We start from the raw sequence: 19,494 nt of genomic DNA on the forward strand, positions 1-19,494 counted from the left end.
CACATCCTGACCAGCTTAGGTCCTTGATGATCTCAGTGACCATCTCTTGTAATCTCTGCTGGCTGTGTGGGTCTGCAGCAAGCAGTGAAGTTATAATTTACTGTTGCCATGGTTACCGGCTCTGAACAGGAACATAGAGAAGCCCTCCCACCTTTACAGCTCCTCATATTTGTCTACCAGCTTTTTGTAAGCATCTGTGATACGTGTTATGCACAAAACACGAACATCAGCAACTATTCTCAAAATATTAATTTCTGACCAAACAAGGTTGCTCATCATGTCTATGACCAAGTACAAAAAATTTTGGTTAAATAATAAAGACTCATGTTTGCGATCACCCCACAGAGTCAGAGTTGGGTGTTAGGGCTCTGGAGTCCACATTCTGCATTTGCATCCTGGCTCTGCTACTCTCTGGCTCTGCGATGTTGGACTAAATCGCTTCACTTCTCTGAGTCTGTTTGCTTATCTACACAATGAGTGCAATGAATAAGAGTTACCTCATCGGGTTGTTGTGAGGATTGAATGCATTATGTATGTAAAGAGCTTGGAACAGTAAGTGCCACACAAGCCGGGCTCAATAAGTATTAGCTATTATTACGTGGACTTGAATGTGCTTCCAATAGCAGTCCCTACATTGGCTTTCCCCAGCCTGATGACCTTTTATCCACATACCCACATTAGGAAATCTTGTTTGTAATTGCACTTCACTTTTTTCCTGCTAATAAATAATATTTTCCATCTAAATCTACTGTTTACCTTCTGTCCCCCAGAATTTAGGCCCTTCAACACTTCCCTTTTTTCAGCCAATTCACTGCTTGCTCCTTTTTATGAACTCCTGAGTCGCAGTGATTCCCCCTTCCTGTGTCCTCAAGGCTCCAGTTTGAGCCTCTCTCACTGTGTATGTCTTACTCAATATGACCAAGAGTTTCCAGAGACCACAGAGAAGCTTCAAGTACACGTATGCCCCCAGAGCCTAGTACACACCATCATGACCACTGAACCCCTGTGCCAGGAAGTAGCTGGCAAACGCCATAGCTCATTCCATTCTTACCCAACCCCTGAACCATAGTTTCCTTATGTTAACTGGGGATGATGCTACCTACTTAACTGGATTGCTATAAAAATTGGAGGTGATGATATGGGCAAAGCCAGGTTAATACTCAATAGCATTTACTATTATTATTTTCTACACCTGTAGAGGAAATAAAACAAATGAAAGTGCCTGCACTGGTTGAAGACCCCTTCAACTGTCACTTCCATTATTCTCTACAATTCTCTTTCGCTCTTATTGTGGTAAAATACACATATCTTAAATTTACCATTTTAACCATAGTTCACTTATGTTAAGCACATTGACATCATGGTGCACACCATCTCTACAACTCTTTTCGTTTTGCAAAACTGAAACTCTGTACCCATTAAACAGTAACTCCTCCTCCCTCCTCCCCCAACCCTCCACAACCACCATTCTACTTTCTGTCTGTGTGACTTTGAGCACTGTAGTTACTTCGAATGAGTGTGTACAGTCCCGTATGTGTACAGTACTTGTTCTTTCGTGCCTGTTTTATTTCACTTAGCGTAATGTCCTCAAAGTTCATCCATGTTGTAGCACATGTCAAAATTTCCTCCCTTTTTAAGGCTGAACTATATTCCACATTTTTTTCATCCATTCATCCATTAATGGGCCCTTGGGTTGCTTCCATGTTGTAGCTATTGTGAATAGCGCTGCTATGAACATGGACATACAAATATCTCCTTGAGTTCCTGCTTTTACTTCTTTTGCGTAAATACCCAGAAGTGGAATTGCTGGATCATATGGTAGCTCTATTTTTAATTTTTTGAGGAACTTCCACAAAGGTTGCACCATCATACGTTCCCATCAACAGTGCACAAGGCTTCCAATTTCTCCACATCCTCACTGACACTTGTTATTTTCTAGGTTTTTCTTTTCTTTCTTTTTTTTTTTTTAACTAAGCACTATCCTAGTGGGTTGAAGTGGTCCACAATTGTCTTTTAACCCTTAGGGGGCTTCTCTGACCAAGGACAAGCTTCAGAGGCAGATTTCTCGATCACAGCCCCAGGGAGTGAGTGGATTTTGACAGAGGGAATACAGGCCCCAGAACCACACTCCCTGACTCATTTATTCATCAGAATTACCCTAAATTCTAGCATCTTAGTTTCACAAGTGAGAAAACAGACTCAGTATGGTTAAATGGTCTTTCCATGACGCACAGCTGGTATTTGAACTGGGCCCCATACCACATAGGCGTGGAAGAACTGCGGTGTATGTCAGCATTCACACTGTACAACCTGAGTTCAAGGTAAGGACGTTTTCTCTCTGATTCTCCCTGAGCAATACAACCCTGAGCAGAAGCTTCCACCACCCCTAGCCCACAGCTGTTCAGGGACCTGAAGGGCTGGGTGAATAGGCAACAAAGCTGACTGCATTTATTATTTAAGCAAGCATCCCAGTGCACCTGTTGTGGTATTATGTTCTATTTATGAATACAATAAAATGTGTAGTCCCAGCATTAGAAGGTTTACGAGAGTTTCCTTCAACTCTAAAACTCAGAGGGAGGGAGGGGCAGGTGCCAGCCGGCTGGGGTCCCTTCAACTGTGACTTGGTTGCAGTGAGGGGCATAAAATTGATGCATTGGGCTTGGTATTGCCTGATTTTTGTCCAAACAGCAGCAGTTAGGGAACTCTCCCTCTGGCACAGCTGGGTGGGGTCACTCAGATATGACTGCTTGGTACAGAGTGGTGAACCAGGAGATAAGGCAGGGAAAGGCTCCCCGGGATCCCAGCTGGAGAGGACTGGTCCCATCCAACCCAGCCTAGCAGTCAGCTGGCCTGTTCTACTTGGAAGTCTTTGTCCCAGACACAGTTATCTTAACTGCACCCTAAGGGATTACTGGTCAATCAACCTGCAGCCCTGGTAGAAGCCTTGGGAACCTTTTAAAGGTAAACACACAATGACTCCATCATGTCTCTCAGCCACAGGTTAGCAAGACTCCACTGTCTTCATGCCTTTTCTACTTATTTCAGAAATGACCATCACTGTTGTGACTTGGGTGTGGAGGGGCTAGAGGCCAGCCCAGTGGGAACTGTACCCTCAAGGAAGGCTAGGACAGGGACCAAGGGGTTCTGGCAAGCCCAGCTTTCAACAGCAACATGGAGCAGATGACAGTGGAGGAAGGGCCTGCGGCTTTACTTGGAAGGAAGCCCAGGAAAGGTCTAAGTGATAAAGGAACCTTTATGGATGGGGTCCACAGTTGCTTTGGCTTTGGCAAAAATTGTGCAAATATCACAATCCATGAGCTTGAAAACCAAATGGGGGAAAATGGAAAGGTATGTGGACAGCTGGGGGTGCAGAGGGATCTGTCATGGGCCTCCAATCAAAAGGAATGCCAGGGCAGAATGTGTGTTCAGTTATCAAAACATTACAGTATACTTTGGGAGGCTGAGGAGAGAGGATCACTTGAGCTCAGGGGTTCCAGACCAGCCTGGGTTACATAGTGAGGCCTTGTCTATACTAAAAATTAAAATTAAAAAAATTAGCTGGGCATGGTGGCACACATCTGTTTTCACAGCTACTTGGGAGGCTGAGGCAGGAGAATCGCTTTGGAAAAGGGAAGCTAGGTGAATTGAAAGAGGAAAAAGGCACCTGCATTTTGCTGTGAAGACACTCTCCCCCAGGCTCAGGTTTCTTCATGCTCAGCTCGTATTTTAGGCTTGGTGACTCTATAGCATCTTAGTCCTGGGAAGGACTTGGGGGCTGACTGGTCCAGCCGCACCATTTCACGATGGCTCAGAAAACGAAGGTAACTTGCCTAGTGTTACACAGATAGCTAGTGACAAAGTTTGGACTAAAACCTTGATTTTTTCACTCTCATTGCAGTGTTATTTCCATCACTTCATATGGCTTCAAAATTGCACATTTCCCAGATCCCTCCTGTAAGACTTTGTCCCTGGACCCAGAGCTGTAGACCCTTTGGACAGAAGCCAGCACCTCAAAGAGAGGCAGGAGAGGAGCACCTGGGGAGGCTGGGGGATGGGCCTGCCCTGCAAGTTAATTTTATTCCCTTCAATGGGACCGAATGGAATCAGAGCATTAACGTGGTGAGTGTGCCTCAGAGCTGTCTAAACCAGCCCTGAATACTAACCAGGGAGCTTAGATGGAGCTAAAAATAACTGGCTAATCACCACCAGGAAGAATTAACAAGGATTCTGAAGAAAGGAAAATGTCTTAATATTCCATCTCTCTAGCAGCTGGGCTCCAGCTGGGACTGAAGTCTCCTCCTGGCTTCCACAGGGCAGGTAATTAGGCAGTGCAGAAGCTCCCACACTTAGAGGAGCTGAAGTGTGGCTGAGGGGCGGGGGGCAGCCCAGCCTTCAGGAGGGTAAACGGAACAGGGTTATTTGGGGTGATGTGAGTTGGAAAACTGTGAACACAAAAGCAATGTGCTGTAGCAGGAGGCAGGTTTTGAAGAATAAAGTAGTTGTTGCAGTTTACAGCCCTTCTCCAAGAAAGCAAAATCTTTAATTAAAGGAAAATATCATTCTATTTTGCTCTGCAAAATCCTGAGAGTCTTCCCTTCCCTAGTGCATAAAGACCTGGGTCTGAAGGCACCACTGGGGTTCACACACTGGGGACCATGTTGAAATGGGGTCCCCCTAGCAATTTCCTTCTTTGGACAAGGATCAAGGCAGACCCACAATAGACTGAGCACTGTGATAGAGCAGAGCATGTGAAACCATGAAAGGCACAGCTAGAATGATTCATTCACATAACTTGAAAGAGTAGGATTAGGAACAATGATTATAAGTTGTAAAAGTTCAGTTCAAAAGAAATAAAGAAATATTATTTTGTAAAGGGCAGGGTAATGTTCAAAGTTTACTTCCTCTATAAAGTTGTAAACTATAAAGTATGTGAGACAGGTTTCAATCAATTTAGAAGTTTATTTTGTCAAGGTTAAGGATTATGACCTGTGGCACAGCCCCAAGAGCTCCTGAGAGCATTTGCCCAAGGTTGTTGGGTTACAGATTGATTGTGTACATTTTAGGGAGACACAAGACATCAGTCAATACATGTGAGGTAAGCATTTGTTGGGTCCAGAAAGGCAGGACATCTCTAAGCAGTGGATGCGGGAGCTTTCCAGGTCGTAGGTGGATTCAAAGATTTTCTGATTGGCAATTGGTTGTAACAGTTACTATCTAAAGGCCTGTAATCAATAGAAAAAGTTGTGGAGACTGAGGTTCTTAGTATGTAGAGGAAGTTCCATAGGTGGCCACTCTTACAGGCAGTAGATGGCCATGTTTCCTACTCAGACCTTTAAAGGTGCTAGACTCTCAGCTAATCTCTTCAAGATCAGAAAAAGACCTGGAAAGGGAAGGGGATTCTCTACAGAATGTGAATTTCTTCCATAAAAGACACCTTTGCAGGACCATTTCAAAGTGTGTCAAAGAAATGTACTTTGGGATACAATATTTTGATTTCTTTCAAGGAACTCCAAAGGGAGGAGAGTTCAATGAGGCATGTCTGACACTCCCTTCCCATCATGGTCTAAACTAGTTTCTCAGATTTCTTTGGAATCCCCTTAGCCAAGACGGGGGTCCATTCAGTTCGTTGAGGGCTTAGAATTTTATTTTTGGCTTACAAGGTATAAATGGATTTAAACAAATAAATATACTTTGGTTAAAGCAGCAGTCACTACACACTTGATCTTAGCCAAAAGGCCGAGAAGCGATGCAGTCACCAACCTTTTTGGCACCAGGGACCGGTTTTGTGGAAGATAATTTTTCCATGGATGGGGCAAGGGTGATGATTTTAATGTTCCAACTCAGAGCATCAGGCATTAGATTCTATAAGGAGCGTACAACCTAGATCCCTCACATGCAGAGTTCACAACAGCGTTTGCACTCCTATGAGAATCTAATCAGGAGTAATGCTCGCTTACCTGTGGCTCACCTCCCCAGACTTGGGGGCTGGGGGAGGGGGTTGAGGACCCCTGGGTTAAAGAACTCATGAATGACAAATGCATTATTAAAAACAACTGCCAATGAGAAACTGTGTGGGAGCACATCTCTAAGTATTCAATTTCACAACATGACGACATAATATTGGTTGTGATGCATCCCCCAGTCCCTGTACTTGGTGAGTTCAGAGGCTGCATCTGCTGGGATCTAAAAAAAAAAAAAAAAAAAAAAAAACAGGGCAGAGTGATGTAAGGGAAAAAAATGTGGATTTTAAAAAGAAGAAGAATATGGACTTTGGATGCAGAAGACAGGTTCAAGTCCTGCTTCACCAATTTTTAGCTGGATGTCCTTGGCAAAATAACTTTCCTCTCTGGGTCTTTATTTTCTCACTTGCAAATGTAGATGGTAGGAATATCATTTTCTCTGGGTTGGAGTGAGGATCAAACCACCTAACACAGGTAAGAACACTTCATTCATTGTAACAAGCAGTACAGGTATTAATGACTCTTATCCTGTGGCAAGAGACTGATACGAGCTGGTCAGGACTGGGCAATCTTTCTAATCCACAGATCAGGACAAAAAAGCATTTAATGCCCAGTCTCCACGTCTACACCTACTTCCCACCACAGTCCTCCTTGGTTAGGAGGGTCTCATCATCCTACTTTCCTTTTTTGCTGTGTATTCTGGCCCCAGGACTCTAGTGACTGGGTCCACCACCACCATGGCCTATGGGAAGGGTGCTATTGATGAGTGGCAAGGAGGCCAATTTCTGGACGCCACTGAGTCCCTTGTGTTGTTTTCTCACAGGCAGAGAGGCCCCTCCTGCTGCATGAGTCACATTTAATCCCTAGGGAAAAGAGGGTAGTCTCAATTTTAGAAGAGAAAGCCTTCAGAGGATTCTTCCTGGGGCGCTAGAGAAAGCTGGATTTGGAGTTATAAAAGATCCACTGGTCTTGTATTGCTTCTCACTCCAAATCACTAGACTATTTTTTTTTTGTCTGTCTGACATTATTCAAAACTCCTAGATGGCATAATGGCATTAAAAGAGAAAAGAGTAGAAATCAGAAAACCTGGTTAAAATTGCAGCTGTGTCACTCCCTAGTTGTATGATATTGGGAAATAATTTAAGAACACTGAGCTTCATCTGGTAAGAGGAGAAAGAAGTTCTTCTTGTTATCTCATAGGGCTGCTGTGGGGTTCAATTGAGGTAATACATAAGTGACAGTTATGAACTATATTATCTCATTCAGATGTGAGGGTAATTCATTTTTTTCAGCTGTTAGGTAGATGATAATTCATTAACAGCTTGCATTAGCATGGCACCTTTTCTTTTATGGTCGAGTTTATTAAGGCATAAATTATTGCATGAAGTTTGCCCTTTTCAGAGTTTTGACAGAAACTCAGTTGTGCAAGCACCAATACAGGGACAATCACTGATTTGTTTTCTGCCTTTATAGTTTTACCTTTTCCAGAATGTCATATAAATTGAATCATACAGCAGGAAGCCTTTTGAGTCTGGCTTTTTTCACTTAGCATAATGTATTGAGGTTCATCCAGGTTAATGTATATATCCAGAAATTCATTCCTTTCTATTGCTGCATAATATTTCATTCTAGGGATGTACTATACTTTATCCATTTGAGTTGTTTCCATGAATAAACCACTATTAACATTTGTATACAGGTTTTTGTGTGATCATAATTTTTTATTTCTTTTGGGCAAATACCTAGGAGTGGAATTGCTGGGTAATGTGGTAGGTGTTTGTTTAACTTTATAAGAAACTGACAAGGTTTTTAAAAAGTGGTTGTAGCATTTTGCATTCTAGCACAGCACTTTTAAAAAATCCTAAAAAATTCAAAACACTGATGTATTTAATTTAATTTTATCCTCCAAGCAGCTCTGTGAGATAGGGCAGGTAAATATTTCTATTCTTTTGCAATAGGTGGGAACTTGAGGGCTAAAGAGGAGAAATGGCTGGCCAAAGGTCAATGTGGCAGAGCTGCTACTGTTCCCAATATATTATACTCTTCCCTGCTTCCTTTGAGCAAAGGATCCCTTGATCCCCACTGAGTTTTGGCTAAGCACAGAGTACCCATACAGAATCTACATTTCTCTGCTTCCCTTGCATACAGGAGTGGGCCATGTGACTAGAAGTTGGGATACGAGTAGGAGTGATACTCCAATTTGCTTCCTACAGGCTTTTTTTTTTTAATTTTTTTTTTAATTTTTGAGATAGAGTTTTGCTCCGTTGCCCAGGCTGGAGTGCCGTGGTGTGATCTCGACTCACTACAACCTCTGCCTCCAGGGTTCAAGCGATTTTCCTACCTCAGCCTTTTGAGTAGCTGGGGTTATAGGCATGCACCACCATGCCCTGCTAATTTTTTTTTTTTTTTTTTGGAGACAGAGTCTCACTCTGACGCCCAGGCTGGAGTGTAGTGGCACGATCTCAGCTCACTGCAACCTCTGCCTCTCGGGTTCAAGAGATTCTCCTGCCTCAGCCCCCTGAGTAGCTGGGACTACAGGTGTGTGCCACCACGCCTGGCTAATTTTTTGTATTTTTAGTAGAGACAGGGTTTTACTGTGTTAGCCAGGATGGTCTCGATCTCCTGACCTCGTGATCCATCCGCCTTGGCCTCCCAAAGTGCTGGGATTACAGACGTGAGCCACCGCACTGGCCAATTTTGGTATTTTTTTTTTTGGTAGAGATGGGGTTTTGCCATGTTGACCAGGCTGGTCTCAAACTCCTGACCTCAAGTGATCTGCCGGCCTCAGCTTCCCAAAATGCTGGGATTACATACACGAGTCACTGTGCCTGGCCTATGCTGACTTTCTATACTAACTTTTCATATTCTCTTTTCTCTTTCCTGCTAGCTGGAATGTGGTTGTGGCTGCAACTTAACTTGGATTTGCAGATGGACACAGTACAAAGTGGAAGAAACCTAGATCCTCGATTGATCTCATAGAACAGAGCTTCTCTGTCAGCCAGGGCCACCAGACTGTTACGTGTCTTTTACTTACTCCATTGTAATTTTGGGGTCTCTTTGTTATTGCAGCGTAACATTTACCCTGGCTAATACAGTCCCATATCACATTAGTGGGAACACATTATAGCCGGTTCACACAACTTCATCCATCTTATTCAAAATATTATTAAGAAAAAAATTGGCTTTGCTAAAATATAGATATGCCATGTCTATATCAATGCCCTGATCTAACAGTGTGATAACCCCTATCAAAGACAACAGTGAGTCCAGGAAGTGGTATTAATATAATGAATGTATTTTCCATGAACCCTTATTAGCTCCTACTGATCACATCTTCTAATCTTCCCAATCAACCGTTTGCATTTTTCTAGGTGCATACGTTTTCCAACCTCATGAATGTCTGGGCTACTGGTCTATAATGAGAGGCATTTGTTTTATTCATAGAGATGTTCATCTGGAGGACTAGCAAGAAATGAGGTTGTTAGAGGTGAGAATGGTTACTCAAAGACTGTAGAGGTAAAACCGAAGCACTTGGACTTCATGGATTAAGCAGGAGGCAGAAAGGGACCGAGAAGATAAAAATGTAGTTTAAAGAAGATACTCTGGCAGTTGTGTAGTGAGTAGATTGGAGGAAAAGGGTCCAAGAGTAGGAGGCCCACTCAGGAGGTATCTAAGTCCGTTCAGGCTACTATAACAAAAATAACAGAGACTGGGTGGCTTTAAAAAACCCAGGCATTTATTCTCAGAGTCCTGGAGGCTGGGAAGTCTAACATGAAGGTGCCAGCAGAACTGGTGTCTGGTGAGGGCCCCCCTCCTTGACCATAGCCAGCTGTCTTCTCAGTGTGTCCTCACATGGCGGAAGGGCTGAGGGAGTTCTCTGGGATCTCTTTTATAACAGCACTAACCCCATACGTGAAAGCTAAGCCCTCATGACCAGTCACCTTCCAAAGGCCACACTTCTTCATGCCATTGTCTTGGTGGTGAGGATGTCAACCTGTGAATTTTGGGAGGACACAAACATTCAGTCTACACCAGGAAAAAATTGTGATAGATAGCTATGGGGAGCCAGAGAGTGTGAAGGAAGAGCTTGGTGACTATACATCGTGTGAGAGAACAAGGAGCCAGCAGTGAGGGGAAGTGGATGGGCTAGCCTTCTCTTACAGGGCCCCTGCACCAGGCAGCTGAAAGCCTCTCCCAGGGTCACCCAGAGCCCACACGCATTCTCTTTCCTGCTTTCCTGGTGAGTACTGACTAGCAACTCCATACTTGTTCAGTCTTCAAATCACGGAACAAGAGCCAAATAGGGCCTGACCTATCCTCCAGTAACACAAAATATGCCAACCAGGACTCCTGAATACCAGAGCAGCAGGCGAAGGACGGGGGAGGTTCCGATAGGCCACGGGGAGCACTGCAGGGCTAAAGATGAGTATGTCTTACTGAAAGTGGTATTTGAGTTAGTAGAGTAAGTCCCACCAAATAATCACATATAAAGAAGTGATTAGATTTATTCGGGTTATTGGATTAATTCAATTTGTCTAGGACCTAAATGCTGTCTTGTAGAGGGGATGTAAAGCTGCTTGGAGCCTATGGATAAAGATAAGAAGTGAAGGATAAGAAGGGTAAGTGAAGAAGAGAGGACATCTCAGAGTATATGATTAATTTCTATACCCCTACTTAGAATTTTATACTTTTAGAACTAGATGGAATCTTTAAAAACACCAAGAAAAAAAGGTATAGCAGAATGGGAGGGTTTTGACTGGCAGTCAGGACACTGGGTACAAACCCTAACTCTACCACTAAATTGCTCTGGGACCTTGGGCCAGCCACTTACCCACTCTGGACCCCAGATGGACAAACCATGCTTATGATCCCTACAACTGCCAACATTCTATCTGTCAAATGCAATCAAGCAACACCTAAATCAAACATGAACACATCACCTATATTGTTGATTGTACACTGGTGGGCTTGCAAATACCAAAGCATTAATTTTTAGATCTATGTTTCTCAAACAAGGTACAAGTTCCTCTGGGAGTGCTCAGCAGTGTCCCAAGGGGTATGAGGAGCCACATGAAGAATATGGGCATCTTCCTGGAAGGTCAAGTTTATTTGCTAATAAGAGGTTTGAAATTAATTTATGTGATATCAGCTGGGCATGGTGGCTCATGCCTGTAATCCCAGCACTTTGGGAGGCCAAGGCAGGTGGATCACCTGAGGTCAGGAGTTCAAGACCAGCCTGGTCAACATGGTGAAACCCGTCTCTACTAAAAATACACACACACAAAAAAATAGCCAGGCATAGTGGCAGGCTTCTGTAATCCCAGCTACTTAGGAGGCTGAGGTGGGAGAATCGCTTGAATTTGAGAGGCAGAGGTTGCAGTGAGCCAAGATTGTGCCATTGCACTCCAGCCTGGGTGACAAGAGAAAAACTCCATCTTAAAAAATAATAAAAATAAAAAATATATATGATATAAAAAACAAATATATTATGGAAAAGAACACAACATTCCAATAAATTTTAAAAATATAACACAGAATTTAAAAAAATCTTTGAGCGCAGAGAGGGCTGTTTAAAATTATGCCCAAAGAGATTCCCAGAGTGTGTTTATGTGTGTGGGGGCTGAGGTGGGGGGTTGGGTGTGTGCATTAGTGTGCAGGTGTGTGTCCCAGCTCAATAAATATGAGCAGACAGAAATCCAGGAAATATGTATTTTAGAATTGCACTTAGTTTACAGTGGAATTAATCCAAGTTGGGATAAAGGCATGGAGATGATGTAGAAGTATACATCTGGTGAGAGAAAGTCACTAGGCAACCTAGGGATATGGAACTGGATGAGATTGCACAATGAGCCAGGGCTATAGCAAAGGCCAGAGGCAGGGAAGGATGGAGTGGGCCTTGCAGAGGAGGTTTGGCCTGTCATCACCCCAGTGGTCCTCTCAGCCACCTCCTTTGTCCCTGTTTCACCATGTGGTTAAGCTGCTGCTGATAGCAGGTTCTGGCCAGGAGGAAATGGTGAGGGACACAGAGGCAGGACTAGGGAGATCCCAGAGGCCTGAGGAAATGTGCACATGTGAGTTGCTGTCCTGGACCCGCTCCTTTCAATAAGCAGTGCCCAATCCCAGCGTGTCTGCCCTTCTCAGAGACTTCTGAGGCCACCAGCATCCTCCCACCTACAGATGTATCCACATCTGATCCCATTTCCTCCAGACTCTAAGGCCAAGAGGTCCTTCCTGCTATCCAGGCCAAGTGTCTCCTGGACCCTCCAACTCCCCACGTCCTGTGGCATGGATGTGGCTTCATAGTCACTGCTCCTCTCTCACCAGTGTTTTCCATCTGACCCTCTTGATCTGCTTTTCCCCTCAGCCTATGTGCATAACCGAGTTTCTTCCCTCCAACACAATGTCCCCTCATCCTCCAACCCTCCTCTCCCTCCTCCTCCCCCCTCACTTGAGCTTCTGGGTTGCCCTGATTGTCCTCACTTCTCCATGGCCCCTTTACTCTGCAAGCCCTTGCAACCAGCACTATGCTAAACAAGGGCATTTTGAAGAAAAAATAATGAGTCTACATACGGACGTGTGTATGCACATACACGTACACATATATTAAAACATATAAATTGATGATATCTTGGGAAAAAGTAGAATTCTGTTGGACTTTATTACAACCATAAGTTAGCATTGATTTTATTTTGAAATACACATGGCGGGGGACAACGTAATCTTCTTAGTCCTTAGGACCTCTAAAGACCTGCTCTTGCCCTGGAAATTAGGACTTCACTCCCATCATCCACAAACACCACTCTTACCAGGGCCATCAGTAAACAGCTATTTATCAACTCCAGTGGATACTTGGGACCCTTTCTTGGACTCCTCTCTTACATTCACACTGTTGGCCACTCTCCCCTTAAAACTCTCTGCTCTCAAAAAATAAATAAATAAAATAAACAAGTATACCTATGTAACAAACCTCCATGATTTGCACATGTACCCCAGAACTTAAAATATAATAATTAAAAAAGAAAAAAACCTCTCTGCTCTCTTGGCCTCTGTGACTTGGCACTTTCCTGGCTCTCCCCTGATCTCTCTGACCACTTTTCTCTGCCTCCTTCATGGCCTCTTCCCTGATTTCATCCATCAAACATGGTGTGTCTCAGTGCTGTGTGCTTGGTTCACCTCTCTTCCTTCTCTACTTATTGTCTTTGGACCACCTCCTTAACCTCGTAGTTTTAGCTGTTATCTCTGGCTCTGGAATCCACATCTGCCAAAGTGTCTGCTGAACTCATACACAAAGATGGGTCTCCAACAAGAAATCTGTATTCGTTTCCTGCAGCTGCCGGAACAAATTACCACATACGGGGTGGCCTAAGACAACAGAAATTTGTTCTCCCACAGTTCCAGAGGGCAGATGTCTAAGCCCCAGGTGTCGGTGGAGCTGAATTTCCTTAGGAGGCTCCTGGGGAGAATGCTTCCTTCTCCGTCCAGCCTCTGGTGGCTGCCAGCAATCCTTGGCTTTCCTGGCCTGTGGCTGTATCACTCCAACCTCCGCTTCCATTTTCACATGGCTTTCTCCTCTGTGTGTCTCAAGTCTTCCTCTATGTGTCTTTCATAAGGGCATCCATCACTGGATTTAGAACCCACCCAGATAATCCAGGATTATCTTTTCATCTCAAGACTCTTAATTATATCTGCAAAGCCCTTTTTTTCCAAATAAGGTAAGTTTCATAGGTTCTGGGAATTAGGACTTGGATAATCTTTTGGGAGACCACCATTCAACCCAATACAAGTTCATTATCTTCCCCTAAAATCTGCTTTTCATCTCCACTAAAGCCACTGCCCTCTCCGGAGCTTCAGTGACTTGGCCTACACACTTCAAAAGCATCTGAGACTCTGTCTCACTTATTTCCTACTCCATGAGCCACCGAATGGTGATGATTTTTTCTTTAACCCTGTGTCTCAAACCTGTGCCCCCTTACTGCCTGGCCCGGTCCACGCCCTCCCCATTTCGGACCACCAGAAACATCCCGGCAATGCTCCCTGCCTCTGGTTTGACCACTTGAAGGTCCATCTTCCACTGCAACCAAGTAATATCACACAATTTCTCTGCTTGAAACTCTTCATGCATTCCTATCTTGTACAGAAGAGTCCAAGCCCTTCTCCTGGCTTAAAGGGACTTCTAGAACATTCTGCTAGTACTTCATTAGACTCTTCCTCTGTAACATTCCATGTATCAATTCTGGATTGCTTCCTGGTGGCTCCTTTAATAAGCCACACAGTTTCCTGTCTCTGTGCCTTTGTTTATGTTGCTGCCTCTTTTTGGAATTTTCTCGCATCTTACTTATGGCATCACCTTCTCCCTGAAACCTTCCTTTAACTCCCAGGAGGAGTGCCCACTCTTGGCACCCAAGATCTGTGGACATTTCTGTCATTACAACCTACCTGTTGCACCCAAAGTATTTGTTTCTGTGTATCTTCCCAAACAAATTCTACCTCATTCCCGTTTGTAACCCCAGTCCTCAGTCCAGGGCCTTATATAGTCGGTGTTTAGTCACTTTTGATATAAATGTAAGTTGAATTGGACAGGAATTCAGCTAAATGTTTTTACTGAGCTAGCAGACTGGGTGTGAGAAGGCAGGGCCCAAGGCTTGTATGGGTGAAAGAGGAAGGGCTGGGGGAAGGTGCGGGATAGGAAGGATTGAGCGACAGAGGGGAATGGGTATGAGGACATGCCATGAGGAAACTGTGTATGTGTGTGTGTGTGTGTCTGTGTGCACACAAGCACACGCATGCCTGGGCAGGCTCTGGAGAGAGACGGAGACGGAGAAGGGAAGGTTATAAAATATAAAGAAGGGCCTGGCACGGTGGCTCACACCTGTATTCCCAGCACTTTGGGAGGCTGAGGTGGGTGGATCACAAGGTCAGGAATTCAAGACCAGCCTGACCAACATGGTGAAACTCCGTCTGTACTAAAAATACAAAAATTAGACGGGCATGGTGGCACACACCTATAATCCCAGCTACTCAGGAGGCTAAGGCAGGAGAATTGCTTGAACCCGGGAGGTGGAGGTTGCAGTGAGCTGAGATCCCACCACTGCATTCCAGCCTGGGTGACAGAGCAAGACTCCATCTCAAAAATATACATATATATTTTATATTTTTATATTTATATATAATTATATAATAATTATATATTTTATATATTATATATTATTTATATATTATATATGTATAATATATATTTATATATCTATAAAGAAAGAGTAAAGGGAGACAGGAGTGGTGAAGAAAGGGAGGGAAGAGACAGCTGGAAAGAAAGGAGTGAAGGATGGGAAAAATACCCTAGATGAGCTCTGTGGCTATTCACAGAAAGCAGATAGCTACTAATAAGAGAAGCAACAAGGTAGAATTTCCACATTTGGCCTTGCTTGGGATTGGAGCTGGCTTGGGAGATGACCAGGACCTATAAACTCTAGAGGTTTTATTTTTCTTTCTGGAGTTCAGGATTACTATTTTCTTGCCTCTGGACCCTTTCAGGTAAGACTCTTTTATTGCCCTGACAGAATAAAACATAGCTGTTTTCAAAAGTGTCCTTCCACTCGGGGAACACCTCCTCCCTGTTTCTCCTGTAAGGTGCTTTCTTTCCCCAGAGAAATCAGCCTTGGCTGAGAGTCTACAGGCCTATGGGAGGGATAATTTGCTAAAGGAGGTCGAACAAATAAACCACCCAGAGTAGAGCCATGAAGGCTGGAGAGTCCGTCATGTTCAGAAGCCTGCTGGCTGAAGATCCCTCTTTCTCCCAAGTGGCATCTTAAGGGGCCCAAACAGGAAAACCTCAACAATTGGAGGAACATAGAGCCTTGCCTGGCATTGGCAGATGGAACTAGTCTAACTAGTTGCTCTTTGGCAGCTGAAGGGAAGGAAAAGGCCAAGCTTCCAACCTGCTCAGCCCGGCCTCAGCCTGTCACTGCTGTGCCCCCCAGCCCCCGCAGGCATGCAGGAGGAGCCAGCAGGGCGCGGCAAGGCACTGGGGGCACACTGGCCGCTGGAGTCAGCCTCGCTCCTGCTCATGTTTCGTTTACTCCAAGAAGCATGATTTTGAGGGCCTACCCCATGCAGGGACTATGCAAGGCACCCAAATACAAACATGCATAATACTCAGGTCTTGAGAAGGGCACAGGATGGTGGAGGAAACAGATTACCTGTCATATTTGCATAGATAAGTGTTTCATGTGAAATACACTCAGGATGCTATGGTGCCTGCGAGGAGCACCTGCTCCAGCTTCCACAACACAGTCTCAACAGAGCATTTCAGGACAAAGGGACCCAGCGGGGACAGAGGCCCAAACAAGTGTGGGCTGCTGGAAGAAATCAGGTGTCACCCAAGGGTGACATGAAAGAAGTGGATGACATCCTGAGAGGATGTTCACAACTTCTTAGCCACAGCAGCTTACTTTCTTCTGAACTTTCTCTTCTACTCTGAGCTTTGAAAGATATGAGTTTGAGGGGTAGAGAAGAATGATGAGAGGGAAGAGCTCTTCCCTAGGCCTTGCTGTCCGAGTCCCTGGTCACTGCCATTGCAAGGTCTTTGACAGAGGATGGTGCCCTCTGGGAGCTCAGAGAGGCAGACTGGGTACCAGAACATGAGGCGCTATGTGAGGTGCCCTGGCAGACATGGGGACAGAGGGTTGGCCAAGGTGCACAGGAGGCTCACAGCTCTGGGGGAGGGTGGGAGGCACTCTCACTTCATTCTCAACTTCCAGCTGACCAAGCCTATATAAAATTATTTACTTTCCCTCCCGCAATTGCTGCTTCCTTCAAACATATTGGTTGTTTTATCTTCTGGGTGTAGCAGAGTTGGAACATTCTGTCTTGGCAGGATGCCTCTTTTTGGAGAGAGTTCAGAAGGAGCTGCTCTTTCTGGCCTAGAGCAAGCTGAACCGGAGGTGGGTGCTGTCAAAGTCCAGGTACTTTCTGGTTGCCACCACCTTCAGAGGGAGGCTGGACTGGTGGAGATCAGAGAAGAACCACCAGTCACAGGTCCTGAAGAGGGAAACACAAGATCTGCTTTGGACTTGACAAAATTGGATATTTAAGATGAGTTGTTTGCAGGTTCCTATTGAGAAACAGTTTCCACATATCAGGTCCCTTCATGCAGGTGTTGGAAAGTATAGATGAGTTGCTTTATCACAATAAAAGAAATTGCACCACCAGGCATGTCGTTTGTCTTGCTTCTGGGTATTAATGGTAGGATTTTTCAGGCCTCTGAGAAGGGGGTTAGACCCCAGAGAGTGAGTCTTACAACTCAGCAGTGGTTCCCTTCAACTTTCAGAATAAATTTCAACTCCCCTACTTTTCCCGACACCACAGATGGCCTGTGTCTGTAAATCCACAAAAAAAGATTTTCTTTTAACAAAAATCAAGAGACTTTATTTCAGGAAACAGTTTGTAAACCAAGGAGAAGCAGTCTTTGGTACAAAACAAAGGTGCATTCAAAGAGATAAAAAAGAGGGGTTATCTATTTTAAAAAAAGTTTTTGCCCAGGTTCCCATTCTGGTTCGCTTATGCAAAAGAAGAATGCAAACTTGTTTAGTTTTGATTGGCTGATGCCTGCTGAGTTCTGATTGATCAACACTTGTTGAATTCTGATTGGTCAATTCAGATCTGTTGGTTGATCTGGGTGACCATGAACGGAGACAGACAGTTATGAAAGCCCCAAAGTTAAGTGAGTGTGGGAGTTTTCTGATAATGCAGACTACATACGTGACCTCTAGTCAGCAAATGGCCACCTGGCTCTATTTTGAATTTAGGCTCAGTTAGCCACTGAGGCATCATCTTGAAGGATTGGCTCTTTCAGGGTTCCCATGTGCTTTTCATTTTTAGGGAGAAAAACCGTTATCCAAAATTAAGCCATGGACGAACTGCATTTCCCATCTTTGCAGCTTGAATGAAACAAATCATGAGGTATGACTTGTTTCAAGTGAGAACTTGAAGCCCAGCCCTGACCTTCCCCTCATACTCATGCTCTGTGGGTGTCCTAACAGTCACCCCTGCCTCCTGCTCATCTGTCAGCTGGCCCCATCCCATGCAACCTGGCCTTCCAAAAGCAGACAGAAATGAATCCTTATCATTTGCTTCTTAAATATGCCAGGTCTTCCACTCACCCCCTTTTTTTTCCTGATGGTCAGCACACCTGGCCTCATAGACTGTCCTGCCACAACTGTCCTGAGGTATAACCAGTATACACCTGAAATTATGACCTTCTGAAATGACCTTCTGAAATGAACATACAATCTTTCTCACTTGAAAAACTGGCTACTTATGATAGATTCTTTTTCCCAATTGTATAACCCTCCCTGGACCAGCACACTCTTTTGTCACCTTGCTGGTTTCTTTGCTAGCAAGAAAATACGCTTCAGCATGTGCTTAAGATCAACTGGTCTAAGACATATCCTGTTTTGGGAAGCCCCTGCCCTCCAGGCACACTCTTCTCTGAAGATTTTCTGTCTCCTTCTTGCCAGTCCCTGCCCCCAGGCATTTTCACACACGAGGAGAAATGGTAAGTCCCTAGACCCATGCCCTGCTCACTCAAATTTGTCTTTCAAGATTCAGCTGAAGATCATCTCTTATTGAGAAGCCTCTCCTGATGGACTCTCCCCTGATTCCTGATTTTTTCCATTCCTCTCTCCATATCAGAGAGGCTCTTCCTCTATGCTGCCATGGTCACCTTGTTAACATCCATCAGTGGACACCATAAAAAAAATATTTTTGAAAACTTGCTGAGCTTCATAATTTAATTGTGAAATGCATGAGAAATATTTTAGCTAACATTTAGTTGAGTGCTTACTATGCACCATGTCCCATTCCAGAACTTTACACAAATTATCTCATTAAAGTTTTTCAAAAGCCCTACTCTGTTGGTGCCTACTCTGAAGAAAAAACATATTTTCCTCTGTTCTTACACCACAACAATGAACACAGAAGATTTCCATGACCAAATGTGTGGGGGTTTCTCCCCACACACCAAGAAAGCAAGCAATTCTGCAGCAGACATCATCTGGGTGTCCTCCAATTCAATTCAATTCTAGCATTATGCGCCTGGAGATAGTGTCAGTAACCACAGGTTGAGGGCTCAGTCCCACAAGAGCACCTCCTCCTTCCCACCAGTCACAAGTCTGGGCTTCCAGAACTACTCATCAACTGGCTCCAAGTTGAGGTTACCACAACCCCCTATTTGGGTTCAATTAATTTGATAGAGTGGCTCATAGAACTCAGGGAAACATATTTACTGGTTTATTACAAAGGATATTTTAAAGGATACAAATCCACAGGCAGATGAAGAGATACACAGGGTGGAGTCTGGAAGGATCCTGAGTGCAGGAGCTTCTGTCCCTGTGGAGCTGGGGTGCACCCCCCTCTCAGCTCATGCATGAGTTCTTGTTCACCTTCCTATAAGCCTCTACCTATTTATTTTTCTGGAAGTTTCCCAAATCCTGTCTTCTTGGGTCTTTTATGGAGACTTCATTGAGTAGGCATGATT

The sequence above is a fragment of the Nomascus leucogenys genome, chromosome 12 (assembly GCF_006542625.1).
Source record: "Nomascus leucogenys isolate Asia chromosome 12, Asia_NLE_v1, whole genome shotgun sequence".
Taxonomy (NCBI): Eukaryota; Metazoa; Chordata; class Mammalia; order Primates; family Hylobatidae; genus Nomascus; species Nomascus leucogenys.